Below are 14,426 nucleotides of genomic sequence, written 5' to 3' on the forward strand. Positions count from 1 at the left end.
AAATTCCACCAACAGATCTCCCGACCCACCAGGGGCACTAGCACTCTCGACCACTGCTACACAAATATCAAGGGCGCCTACCAATCCATCCCCCGACCGCACTTCGGAAAATCGGACCGTGCTCCTTCTCCCAGCATACATGCAGAAACTTAAGCGGGAGAAGCAGGTTAAGAAGCTGGTCCGAAGCAACAAAAGAGCTCCTAGGTGATTGCTTGGAGTCAGTGGACTGGTCCCTATTCAAGAGTTCAGCGGCCAACCTATACGAGTATGCCACCACCGTCACACATTTCATCAGCAAGTGTGTGGAAGATTACGTGCCAAAGAAGGTAGTGCGTCCGTTCTCCAACTGGACTACAGAAGGCCAGGTCTGAGTCGTTCAAGACAGGCGACCCTGAACTGTACAAGAAATCCAGGTACGACCACTGCAAAGCCATCAGGTATGCCCAAGAGACAATACCAGACTAAGCTAGAGTCACAGACTAACGACACGGACTCTTGTCGGTTGTGGCAAGGCTCAAACAACGTAACAGGCTACAAAGCAAAGCTGAGTAGAATCTCTGGGAGAAGCGCACCCCTCCCCGAGGAACTCAATGCATCCTATGCTCGTTTCGAGCAGGAAACCATCAAACCATTGTCAACTGCCCCAGCAGCGTCAGACACACTCGTACCTACCGTCACAGCGTCCAAAGTCAGGCCTCCCTGAAAGTGAACCCTCGATAAACAATGGGTTCTGACGGAGTCCCTGGTCATGCACTCAGATCCTGCGTGGACCAACTGGCGGGTGAGTTCGCGGAAATCTTTAACCTCTCCCTTCTCCGTTTCGAGGTTCCCATCTGCTTCAAGAAGACCACTATCAAACCGGGGCCAGAAGAACCAAGCAGCCTGCCTCAATGACTGGCCATGACATCTGTCATTATGAAGTGCTTTGAGAGGTTGGTCATGAGGCACCTCAACTCCATACTCCCAGAATGCCTTGATCCACTATAATTCGCATGTCACCACAACTGGTCCACAGCAGACTCCATCTCCCTGGCCCTACACTCATCCCTAGAACACCTCGACAACAAGAACTCCTAAGTCAGACTCCCATTCATTGACTACAGCTCCACCTTCAGCACCAAAATCACAGCTCAGCTCTTATCAAAATTCCAAAACCTGGAATTTGGCTCCTCACTCTGCAACTGGCTCCTCAACTTTCTGACCCATATACCACAATCAGTAAGGATCAACAACAACACCTCCACGGTACTTGGCCCCCTACTATGCTCCTTACACACACATGACTGTGTGGCAACATTTGGTTCCAACTCCATCTGCAAGTCAGCCGTAGTGGGTCGGATCTTGAACAACGATGAGTCAGAGTACAGGAGGGAGAACCTAGTGGCATGGTGTAATGACAATCTCTCCCTCAACGTCAGGAAAACGAAGGAGCTGATCATTGACTTCAGGAAGCGAAGCGTCATACAAACCTTTGTCTGCATCAATGGTTGACAGCTTCACATTCCTAGGTGTGCATTTCACCAACAATCTGTCCTGGTCCATCCACATCAACGCTAAGACCAAGAAAGCACATCAGCCTCAGGTAACCTCCTCAGGAAATTCGTCATGTTGACTCTTAACAATTTTTACAAATGCACCATAGAAGGCATCCTATCTGGCTGTATCACAGCCTGGTATGGCAACTGCTTGGCCCAACACCGTAAGAAATCACAGAGAGTTGCGAACATAGCCAGTTAATTAACGCAAAATCGTCTCCCATCCATTGACTCTGCCTACACCTCCACTGCCTTGGGAAAGCGGACACCCTAATCAAAGACCCCTCCCACCTAGGTTATTCTCTTTTCCAACCTCTTCCATCATGCAGGATAAAAATGTCTGAGAGCACGCAGTAATTGGTTCTTCCCCGCTGTTACCAAGCTCCTGAATGACCCTCTTATGGACTGAACTGATCTCTTTGCACATCTTCTCTATTGAGTAGTACTGCACTCCTATATGCTTCACCCGATGCCTGTACCTATGTATTTACATTGTGTATTTATGTATGCCCTATGTTTTTTTCATGTATGGAATGATCTGCCTGGACTGCACGTAGAACACTTTTCCCTGTACCGGTACACGTGACAATAAATCAAATCAACTTAATCGTGGGATTACGATTCTCTCTTGCCTCAGTGACAAATTATTTGCTGCACTTAGTTCTGATTGTGTGTGATGATACTTCGAACATGAACCTTTCAGCCAACCATTGTTGAGATTGTGTATCATCATTTGTAATACTTCATCCTTCCCTGTTTCTTCAACAATCAGTTTGACTTTGCATCCGACACTGGTCGTGTTTCCGTAATCATATCTACATGAACCTGCACATCCTCTCCAATGGAATTGTCATCTTGTGCTGCTGTAGCTTGAGACAATGCATCCACTACCACAATGTGCTTGCCAGGCGTATAGATTAATTCAAAGTCATATCTCTGAAGTTTCATCTTCATCCGTTGAATGGGAGGTGACATCTCACTGAGATTTTTCTTGACCATAGGTAGACCATATACGTAGCTATGGAATTTCTCCAAACCATTCACTAGCCCGAAACACTATTTTTCTATTTGTGCATAACATTCAGATTCTGGCATAGATCTTGAAGCATATGCTACTGGTTTCCATCACTACCATTTTCCTGTTGCAGCGATACTGCACCTAGACCATCCTTCGATGCATGTATTGAAACTTTGGTATTTTTTGTTGGATCGACAAATGTTAATACTGGTGTGGTCCTTAGAGCTTTCTTTAGTGTTATCCATCCTTGTTCATGCTGTTCAGTCCAATATTTCCAAGACATGCTGTCTTTGCTGAGTGATTTGGGATGAACCTTCCAATGAGGTTGATCATGCCCAGTACTCTTAGTACTCCCTTTTTATCTGTAGGTCGAGGCTTATTTATGATGGTTTGTATCTTCATGTCATCAGGCTCTATTCCTTCACCAGATAATCTGTCTCCTAGGAAGATTATTTCCTTTACACCAAATTGACATTTGACCTTATTGAGTATTTGCCCATTTCTTCTGATATTTTGTAATACCCTAATTAGCCTGTCATTTTGTTCCTTTTTGGTGGAACCCCAAAATATGATGTAATTGACGTATACATGAACATCCTGAATGCCTTCAACAATATGTTCCATCGCTTTGTGGAATATTTCTGGCACTGAGATTATGCCAAAGGGCATACGAAGAAAGCAATATCTGCCAAACGGAGTATTGAACGTACATTACTTGGTTCTTTCTTCATCTAGCTTGAGCTGCCAGAATTCTTGTGAAGCATCAGGTTTGCTGAAATATTTCGCACCGGACATCTCACTTGTGATCACCTCTCTTTTAGATATCGGGTAGCGTTTCCTTTTTATATTCGCATTTAAATCTTTGGGAACCATACATATTCGAAGATCGTTGTTTCTTGTTCTTTTACACACACCATTGAATTGACCTAATCTGTCGGTTCTTCAATCTTTTTTATAACACCAAGATATGTCACCCTGTCTAATTCAGCGTTTAGATGGTCACACAATGGTGCTGGAACTCTTCTCGGAACATGTATCACTGGTTGAGCATTTTTTAAAATTGAATCTTGTAAGTGAAAGGTAAAACACCAAAACACTGGAATATTTCTGGAAAAGCCTGCACATTGGAGTCCACTGATCCACTGTGTGTGCTCAATGCACAGTCAGTGCTGGATATTCTTTCCACCAGTTCTAGTACTTCACATGCTTCATCACCTAATAACAACTCACGATCTTCAGCTACTATCGGGAATTTTAATTTGTGAACTTTATCTTTTACTTGTATATCCAGTACACGCATTCCCATTGTGTCAATTCTCTGACCATTATAGTCGTTCAACAAGACTGGTCTGTTCAATACTTTTAGTTTTAATTGCATAGTCTTGAGATCAATGATGCTAATGAGGTTTGCTCTTGCTCCTGTATCTAACTTTACAGTGATAAATGATCGACAAAGAAACTGTCCATTCGTCCTTTGTTTCTGAATCATTATCATTTTTATCACTTTTCGTTGTTGTAGGCGACATTTTATTCTTTTTTGCCTGTGTTTGTCCGGTCTTCATCTGAGACTTCAGCGATATAAAATGTGCCTTCCAAATTAATGTCATCAATTGTATTAATTGGCTTCTCTCCATTAACCTTTTTGCTTGTGAAACATTGTTTTGGAAAATGATTTTTTCCACTTTGTGCGAATTTTGCCTTGGTATGTGCCTCTTTTCACATCTTTTACCGAACTTTAAAATGGCCACCGCTGCTGAGACCACGTTTTATTTTTGAGTGCATCACAACATCTATGGTGTCGGCATCACTCCCAATTTTCACGCCAAACCTTTGTGCAGTCAATATGTTGATATGTTGCCCAGCTAGTTCACTAGCGTGGCAAATCTTGACCGCGTATGCTAACTGAAGCTCATTCTCCCGTAAGAGACGTTCTCGCACCTTATCATCATTTACTCCAAAGACAATTTGATCCCAAATCATTGAGGATTTTAAATGCGTGATGTTACACGTTTGTCCTCTTGAGGCTGGTGAGAAAACTATCAAAGGACTCGCCCGTCTTCCGTGTGCGCATTCTAAATATATATATCGCTCAAAAGTTTCATTCTTTTTCGGCGTGCAACGCTAAGCAAATTTTGTTTTGATGGGATCAATGATTTTACTATCGTCCTCTTGTTCATATACGAAGGTGTTAGAAATCTCAATCTCCTCCAGGCCTGCTACCCTTAGCAACAATGCTATCTTTCTTTCATCTGGCTGCGCCTGCAATCCTAGAGCTGCTACATACAGAGTGGACTATTGATTAAATGCGTGCCAACTGCCATCAACATTACCGGTTACTCAAAGTTGTTCAGGAGTTTTTAAACTATCCATCTTCCTGTTGGTTTTGCATTTTCAGAGATTACCATCGATGTTCCACGTTTTCCTTGTAGCACCGGTTCACCAAATTTGAAGACTGTGACCTTCAAATCTTCACACATCTGATCTTTTAGTTTTTGATCACCACTCCTGGTATCCATGTTACCCGAAAAACAAGTCCCGTCCCCCCCACCACCACCACCAGTCGATGGATGGAAGATGTTCCTAACCAAGGAACTAAATGCAATGAAAGACGACATCAAGGCCGAGATAAAGGCGACGGTCAAGGTGGCAGAGGTGCTAGCCCCGCCATGCAGTCGGTGCTCGATGGCATGGGGAAGAAACTGGAAGCCCTGGGGTACACGATAGGAGAGCTGGAAAAGGTGTCGAAGGATCAGAGGCCGAGGTTAAAAGTTTGGTGGTGACCCAGGGGAGCCTGAAAGGGAAAGTCAAGGTCCGCCAACTCGCTTGCTCACCATTCCTGTCCCTTGCCGCAATTCCTGGTGTCTCTGCAGCCTCTCGGGCTGCTGCTTCCTGGCATTTTTGTTGTCCATACGAATGTTGAGGGTGAGGGGGGGGGTTCAGCGATGATACCTCTTAAAACTGAATCGTTAGCATGCCACTAGAATAGTTTTACACAAGTTATTTTATTAAGGATTGAGATGAATTATAGGACTGAGTAATCATTATTAACCATTAAACATGTATTTTTAGGACATAGTAATAATAAGTAATCAAATGGGATTTAGGATAGCTAACTTGACCAAAGGACATTACTTCTGACATACTGGGTGCGATTCTCCGCTCCCGCGCCGATTGGGAGAATCGTCTGGCGCGCCATTTTTCCCCGCGACGCCAGTCCGACGTCCTCACGCGATTCACCCAAGCGGCAAGAACGGCCCCGTTGAGTTCCGCGCGGCGCAGGCAGGAGAATTGCCCGAGACACCCAAAATGGCGATTCTCCGCCACCCTCGCTATCCTCAGGCCCGGATGGGCCGAAGTCCCGACGACGTGACTCCAGTTCACGCCATCGCCGTTCACACCTGCTATTTAAAGTCGTCAGCCAGTCGCGCTGGCTGACGCTGAGCAGGGAGGAGGTGAGCGGACCGTTCCGCAGCTCCTGGAGACCGGGTCGGCTTCCCCGAGAAGGCTGCGGCCAACGGGGGGATGAGGGAGAGTGTGCAGGTGGGAGGGGGGATGAGGGAGAGTGTGCAGGTGGGAGAGGGGTGAGGGAGAGTGTGCAGGTGGGAGGGGGGATGAGGGAGAGTGTGCAGGTGGGAGGAGGGGTGAGGGAGAGTGTGCAGGTGGGAGGGGGGATAAGGGAGAGTGTGCAGGTGGGAGGGGGATGAGGGAGAGTGTGCAGGTGGGAGGGGGGATGAGGGAGAGTGTGCAGGTGGGAGGGGGGATGAGGGGAGAGTATGCAGGTGGGAGGGGGATGAGGGAGAGTGTGCAGGTGGGAGGGGGATGTGGGAGAGTGCGGAGGTGGGAGGGGGGATGAGGGAGAGTGCGCAGGTGGGAGGGGGATGAGGGAGAGTGTGCAGGTGGGAGGGGGATGTGGGAGAGTGCGGAGGTGGGAGGGGGGATGAGGGAGAGTGCGCAGGTGGGAGGGGGATGAGGGAGAGTGCGCAGGTGGGAGGGGGGATGAGGGAGAGTGCGCAGGTGGGAGGGGGGATGAGGGAGAGTGCGCAGGTGGGAGGGGGGATGAGGGAGAGTGCGCAGGTGGGAGGGGGGATGAGGGAGAGTGCGCAGGTGGGAGGGGGGATGAGGGAGAGTGCGCAGGTGGGAGGGGGATGAGGGAGTGTGCAGGTGGGAGGGGGATGAGGGAGTGTGCAGGTGGGAGGGGGGATGAGGGAGAGTGTGCAGGTGGGATGAGGGAGAGTGTGCAGGTGGGAGGAGGGGTGAGGGAGAGTGTGCAGATGGGAGGGGGATAAGGGAGAGTGCGCAGGTGGGAGGGGGATGAGGGAGAGTGTGCAGGTGGGAGGGGGGATGAGGGAGAGTGCGCAGGTGGGAGGGGGATGAGGGAGAGTGCGCAGGTGGGAGGGGGGATGAGGGAGAGTGTGCAGGTGGGATGAGGGAGAGTGTGCAGGTGGGAGGGGGGATGAGGGAGCGGCGTGCAGGTGGGAGGGGGGTGATGGAGAGTGTGGATGGTATCGTCCATCCGCGGATGCCACATGTCAGCCGCCCTGATATGGCAGGACGGTGACGAGGACACGGCCGCAGGTTGCCGTGTGGCTGATGGGCACAGGCGACTGGCACACTGGTGAGGAGTATGGTGTGAACTGACCGTTGGGCACAGACAGTGACCAGGTGTTAGGCTGGGTGCGTATCTGCAGCGCGACCATCCCACCGGGGCACACAGGTATCCCATGCAACCCGGCTGGCGAGGTGTGGAAGAATCTCCGTGTAACATGTTGTTTCTCTGCCCCCCACCACCCTCCTGCAGGTCACCATGTATGCCAACCAGACAGCGATGTTCACTGCCGTGGTTGGAGCCACAGCTCTGGAGTTTGCCATCCGGCAGCGTAGAGTCGGACGTCCCACAGTGGCTGCAGAGGCAGCGGTTGCCGGTGCAGCAGAGGGGATGGCCACACAGTGGCCCGTCATCGCCGCGCAGGCCGCAGGCGCTCAGGACCCGAATGTACAGGGGGATGCCGAGGGGAACATTGACTCCCTGATGGCGAGGAATGCAGAGGAAGTGCTTGGGGGTGAGCAGGAGGAGGAGGAGCAGGAGGATCCACTGATGGTGGTGCCAGGGCGCCACAGGCGTCCAGCAAGGCCGAGGGTGTACCGTGACACAATGTCGTTCGAGGCCCTAACGGAAATCACATGCAGGAGGAGACTACGGTTCAGCAGGGAGTCGGTCGCACATATATGCCACCTCGTGGCGCACCTCACACCACTTGGAACTGGTGGAGGACACGCGATACCAGTCTCCGTCAAGGTGACGATGGCCCTAAACCTTTATGCGCCGAGCGGGGACCTCTCCGGGATATCACAGGCATCGGTCCACAGGTGCATCAGGGCCATGACCGACGCCTTGTACGCCATCGCGGACAGGTATATAAAATTCCCCAAGAACCGAGCACAGCAGGAAGCATGGGCACGTGGATTCGTCAAGGTGGCTGGGACACCGATGGTCCAGGGTGTCATCGATGGTGTGCACGTCCCCTTGCGCCCGCCTGCAGACAACAGGGAAGTGTTCATGAACAGAAAGGGCGCATACTCCATGAACATTCAGGTGGTGTGCGACCCCCACATGAAGATCATGCATGTGTGTGCCAGGTACCCCGGGAGTGTGCATGACGCCTACATTCTGGCACAGTCGTTCATCCCCGCAATGTTCGATGGATGGCCCCCCCGGCTGAGGGGCTGGTTGCTGGGCGACAGGGGCTATCCGTTGAGGTCATGGCTGCTGACACCAATACTTATGCCTCACACTAACGCGGAGAGCCTATACAACGAGGCACATGCAGCAACCAGGGGTGTGGTGGAGCGGTGCTTCGGGCTGCTGAAGATGCGCTTCAGATGCCTGGACCGATCAGGAGGGGCCCTGCAGTACCGACCCGACAGGGTCGGTCGCATGGTTGTGGTCTGCTGTGCGCTGCACAACATTGCCATGCAGAGGGGAGATGGCCTGGTGGAGGAGTCGGAGGGAGGACCCGACGGCACCGGAGCTAACGCAAACGAGGGGGATGGGGAAGAGGAGGATGCGGAGGAGGAGGATGATGGCGCGCATCAAGGTGGGGGAGGGGTGCAGGACACAGACACTTCCCGGGTGCTGGTTACGTCCAGGAGGCTGCGCGACGGCACCGCCGAGGACAGCGGGCACGCAACGCGTTGGTGGCCGCACGGTTCACGCACTGTGGGGGTGGGATTCGCTGAGCACTGCCACTTGCAGTGCCAGTCCTGCACACGGGCACCACACTGCTCTGGCTCGGGTGCATGGCTACCTGTGAGAGGGCAGCACTCTCCTGGGCCATGGATGACGCGTGCACGTTAAGCCCAACGCCTTGCAGAACCTGACCCATGGCCGAAACCCCTTCACCCATTGCCTCCACCGCGGACGCCACCCGTGCAGTGTTGGCCTGGGTGGCTGCAATGAGCGGCACCACTCCCTGATCCTGGATGCAGATGGACTCCTCCAACTGCATCTGCAGGTGCTGGAAGATGGCCCTCATCCCGTTATTCAGTCCCTCGGTGTCCTCATGCATCGGTTGTCCGGGTGGGTCAATTACATCCAGGAACCCGGGAACCGTCTGGGTGGCAGCTGTTTGCTGGGCCTGGGCTGCCCTCCGACCGTCCAGCCCCTCAGCTGCTCCAAACTCCACCTGCTGTACTGAGTCGGATGTGGGGTGCGCACCAGACCGTGACCCGGGAGCCTCATCACTTATTTGCCCAACCGAGGTGAGTGCCTCTGTGATGGTGTATGGTGTGAGAGACAGCAGTGCCGCAAGCTCAAGGTCATCGTCCGTTAGGAATTCTTGTCTGTTCTCCTCCCATCATGGCCCGGCGCAAGCTGCATGCGGGCCATGTCGTGCTGACCTCCAGGTGATTCCACGGAGTGTGTGGCCGTGATGTGCGATTCTTCATCAATGTCCGCCCTGTGCCCCTCACTATTGTCTCTCGGTGGTGTGAGCGTCCCGGTCCTGCATCCCATACTGAGAGGATTGCCCTGCTGGCCGGCCGACTGCCAACCTCTGGCGTGCATCCCTGGGTGCGCTTGTCATTGGCGATGTTCCGCTGTCTCTTGGCCGAGACATCCCTGGACGTTTGGCGGCTGGCCCTGGGGAACATAAAGATTCGGGGTTCATTAGACACGGTGGCCCGGGTGTATGGTGGTGGTGGGTGCACAGTATGAGGGGGGGAGGGGAGCGAGGGTGCAGTGGGCAATGTGCGAGGGAGACGATGACGGGTTGGGGGGGGGGGGGTGAGGACATGCAGGGTTGTCTCACTTGCTTCTGTGCCTCCGACCTGGCATGTCGCGACCTCCCGGGTGGCGGATCCCCCAGCGAGGTCCAGGGCCCTCTGCTCGTGAACATTTAGCGGGTGCAGCACAGGGGAACCCCGTCCGGTTCTCAAACGCTCACGCTGGTTGTGAGCTGTCTTGTCCTGGGGTGGGGGGGGGAGTGGATAAAGCATCACAGTTAGGCGGGTATCATCAGGGCGTGCAGATATAGACTACATTTATGCTGGTTCAGGAGACAGCACGCCATGGCTTCGCTCCAGGGGGGGTCCCGGGGCTCATGTGGGTCGAGTAAATCGTTGGGCACCCTGACCCCCCCCAGATGCCCCAACCCCCCCCCCCCCGACCCCGCACCACCACCCCTGACGCCCCCACCTCCCCCCGATGCTCCAACCCCCCCTGACCCCACCACCGCCCCTGATGCCCCAAACACCCCCCACCACCCCACTTCCCCCCCTCGTGTCGGGGGGGGGGGGGCCTGGGGGCACCCTCATGGCACTTACCCTGGCAGCCCGAGTGAGGTCATGCAGCATCTTCCTACACTGCTCCCCGGTCCGGGGGGGTCTGCCCCACAGCACTGACAGCAGTGCCAACCTCACACCAACCGCGCTGGATGGCTGGCGATGCCCATGTCTTGGGCAGAGGGTGTCCCTTCTGTGCTTCACCTCATCCAGCAGGGTGTCCAGGTCCGTGTCCCGAAACCTCGGTGCCGCTCGTCGGGGCTCAGCCATCTCTTCCTCTTTCTTCTCCTCCGGGTCCTCTGTGCGCGGATCGCGCCATTTATGATGCAGCGCCACGTCATTCGGGCGCGTGCAGTGACGACGCGGCTTTCGCAACATGCCCCCCCGAGTTTCTCACGGCCCCGATCCTAGCCCATTTTCGGGCCCTGAATCGGTCGGGATCGGAGCCGTTTCGCGCCGTCGTGAAAATCGACGGCGTGGGCACTTAGTCGCGGGAGCAGAGAATCGCGCCCCTTGTCTTTGTGAAACAATTCAGGGTGCTGGTTCTGTTGTTCTGCTTCTCACAGCCAGCAAGCTGCTGGGATTGTAAGCAGCTGTCAGGATGAAGATCAATCATGAGCTGCCTGCAATTCTATTGGGTGAAGTTTAAACACTGCTTGCGATTCTATTGCGTGAAGTTTAAATACTGCTTGCAACTTTTAAACTGGATAAGTTTAAAAGTAGCAGCTTCAGGGATTGTATCGCGTCCAACTGGAATGGGCTATTGATTTTTGAATGTTGTACAATTACTGTGTTCGGGTCTTTGTTCGGCAGAACAGGTCTTGGCCGATATCCAGTCTATTCTCCGTGTACACGTAACAAGCGTGATTAAATAAGCCATCTTTGTCCAGGTTGACGTGTTTGTTCCTCCCTGTACTGAGCTGTGCCACAGGGAATAACCCCACGTGGAAGCTGACTCAATACACAGCTCTTTAAAGCGCTCCTACAGCAGGATGTTTAAGCCCGGTTTTGTGTGCTAAATTCGGCCAAAAGTGCCTATTTTTCTGTCGCACGGAGGAGAGTTACCTGTTCTCAGGACATCCCATCACCGGAAGTTGCTCGGGCCCTATTTACAAGGTTCCTGATAAAGCCAATTTTATAGTGGATGGAACTGGAAGAATCGTAACGCATGTCGTGACCAGTGAAGGTCGGCTTACAATAAACTGGGGTAGAGAACCCCCTCGCCGATTTCTTAACTAGTGTATCAAGGAAAGAGGTTTTATTTGATTTCTCCATTTCAAAAGTGAATTTGAGTGCAGGACGGAGCCTATTAAGACATGCAAGGAAATGATTACATGCAATTGCAGATTGAGTTATAAAAAACGTATTATCCACATATTGGAAATATGCAAGGGGTAGATTAGGTCATTCCAGGTTTCTCATGGAACCTTGTGGAGGTTCAATCATTATGTTCAAGACTGAGAGCAATGGATTTCTCCATATTAAAAATATTAAAGGATACGGAGATAATTCCTATATTTCTGATTAGCAATAACATAAAGTTATGGGGAGAAGGGGTGTAAAAGGCATTGAAATGTCCGATCAACCATGATTGTATTAAATGGTGGAGCAGGCTCGACAGGCTGAATGGCCTATTCTTGTTTCTGTGTTCCTAGTGCAGGAAAATGGTGTTGAAGTAGATCAGCCATCATCTCATTGAATGGCAGAGCGGGCTCAAAGGGCTGAGTGGCCAAATCCACTCCAATTTCTTATATTCTATCCTGTCAGAAGTGAACGTGATTGATTGACAAGGGTCTTCTGAATCTTGAGATGAAATTATTCTTGAAATCACTGTTCAACTTTTACACTGTTTTTGTTTTCCATTGAGAAGGGGTACAGCTTTAGCCAATGTTTGCACTGACAGTAGCTGTTACTGTAGATTAGTTTGGTTTATATATTGTGTTGTCAGGAAGTGTACATAAAATGGTTAGCAACATGGAAAAGGAAAGCACTTCAAACAAACCATGAGAATATGGCAAAAGGACATGCATAAACTCTCCACAGAGAATAATTGGTGTATGGAATGAACTTCCAGATAGAGTACTGCAAGCAAAATCCAAAATCATTAAAGAGGCTGAAACAGTTTCCTCACACAATCAGTCGTCTGCTGCTTGGTCAAATAGATGCTGATGAACGATTGCTTGTCGTCTGCAGGTCACTTTGAAGTGGAATGGATTACACTGAGGAGGGGGGAGGAATCTTCCTTTTACTGGCTGGGAATGTCCAGATTCCACAGCATTAAGAAACAGAAGTTAAACAAAGCCAGCACCTTCCATTTATCCTCATTGCAACTTCCTGACCTAGGTTTTGTCATAGTAACAATGGTGACTGCCAACATTCACTAGAACTACTCCTCTGAAAGCAACCTGTGGAGTTCACATGTGCAGTTAAAGGTGGAAATCTGTCATTAATTCTACACCATTATCAAATCTTCACTGAATGTGAGAGAACTTACATTCTTTACTCAGTTTTGATGTAAAAGCCTTTGACTAAGTTACATCTTGTTGAATGAACTTTAACTAGGTTTTTAACAGACTACTCAGTTCAGAAGCTGAGCTGAGACAGGGACAGAACTGAATTATGTTACAGAGGATGACATAGGCAGTCATTGTGACGAGCATATGTGGATTTCAGATTCAGCAGTAACCAGGCAAGGGAGATGAAGATCCTTTTTAAGACCACTTGGTACATGTGGACACAAAGTCTTGAACCATCAGAAAAATTGGAAGCTTGATCTCTCAATCAGCAGGTGGACCTTGAACAAAGAACAAAGAAATGTACAGCACAGGAACAGGCCCTTCGGCCCTCCAAGCCCGTGCTGCCCGACTAAACTACAATCTTCTGCACTTCCTGGGTCCATATCCCTCTATTCCCATCCTATTCATGTATTTGTCAAGATGCCCCTTAAATGTCACTATCGTCCCTGCTTCCACCACCTCCTCCGGTAGCGAGTTCCAGGCACCCACCACCCTCTGTGTAAAACACTTGCCTCGTACATCTACTCTAAACCTTGCCCCTCTCACCTTAAACCTATGCCCCCTAGTAATTGACCCCTCTAACCTGGGGTAAAGCCTCTGACTATCCACTCTGTCTATGCCCCTTATAATTTTGTAGACCTCTATCAGGTCGCCCCTCAACCTCCGTTGTTCCACTGAGAACAAACTGAATTTATTCAACCGCTCCTCATAGCTAATGCCCTCCATACCAGGCAACATTCTGGTAAATCTCTTCTGCACCCTCTCTAAAGCCTCCACATCCTTCTGGTAGTGTGGCGACCAGAATTGAACACTATACTCCAAGCGTGGCCTAACTAAGGTTCTATACAGCTGCAACATGACTTGCCAATTCTTATACTCAATGCCCCGGCCAATGAAGGCAAGCATGCCGTATGCCTTCTTGACTACCTTCTCCACCTGTGTTGCACTTTCAGTAACCTGTGGACCTGTACTCCTAGATCTCTCTGACTTTCAATACTCTTGAGGGTTCTACCATTCACTGTATAATCCCTACCTGCATTAGACCTTCCAAAATGCATTACCTCACACTTGTCCGGATTAAACTCCATCTGCCATCTCTCCGCCCAAGTCTCCAAACAATCTAAATCCTGCTGTATCCTCTGACAGTCCTCATCGCTATCCACAATTCCACCAACCTTTGTGTCGTCTGCAAACTTACTAATCAGACCAGTTACATTTTCCTCCAAATCATTTATATATACTACAAACAGCAAAGGTCCCAGCACTGATTCCTGCGGAATACCACTGGTCACAGCCCTCCAATTAGAAAAGCATCCTTCCATTGCTACTCTCTGCCTTCTATGGCCTAGCCAGTTCTGTATCCACCTTGCCAGCTCACCCCTGATCCCGTGTGACTTCACCTTTTGTACTAGTCTACCATGAGGGACCTTGTCAAAGGCCTTACTGAAGTCCATATAGACAACATCCACTGCCCTACCTGCATCAATCATCTTTGTGACCTCCTCGAAAAACTCTATCAAGTTAGTGAGATACGACCTCCCATTCACAAAACCATGCTGCCTCTCACTAATACGTCCA

At 50.7% G+C, this 14,426-nt stretch overlaps 1 protein-coding gene across 3 annotated transcripts in view; it reads left to right on the plus strand.

Moving 5' to 3' along the window:
* map3k15 (mitogen-activated protein kinase kinase kinase 15) overlaps positions 1-14,426 on the plus strand; it is a 220,834-nt gene that overhangs the window by 202,414 nt on the left and 3,994 nt on the right. The window lies entirely within an intron of this gene.

This window comes from Scyliorhinus torazame, chromosome 8 (genome assembly GCF_047496885.1).
Source record: "Scyliorhinus torazame isolate Kashiwa2021f chromosome 8, sScyTor2.1, whole genome shotgun sequence".
Taxonomy (NCBI): Eukaryota; Metazoa; Chordata; class Chondrichthyes; order Carcharhiniformes; family Scyliorhinidae; genus Scyliorhinus; species Scyliorhinus torazame.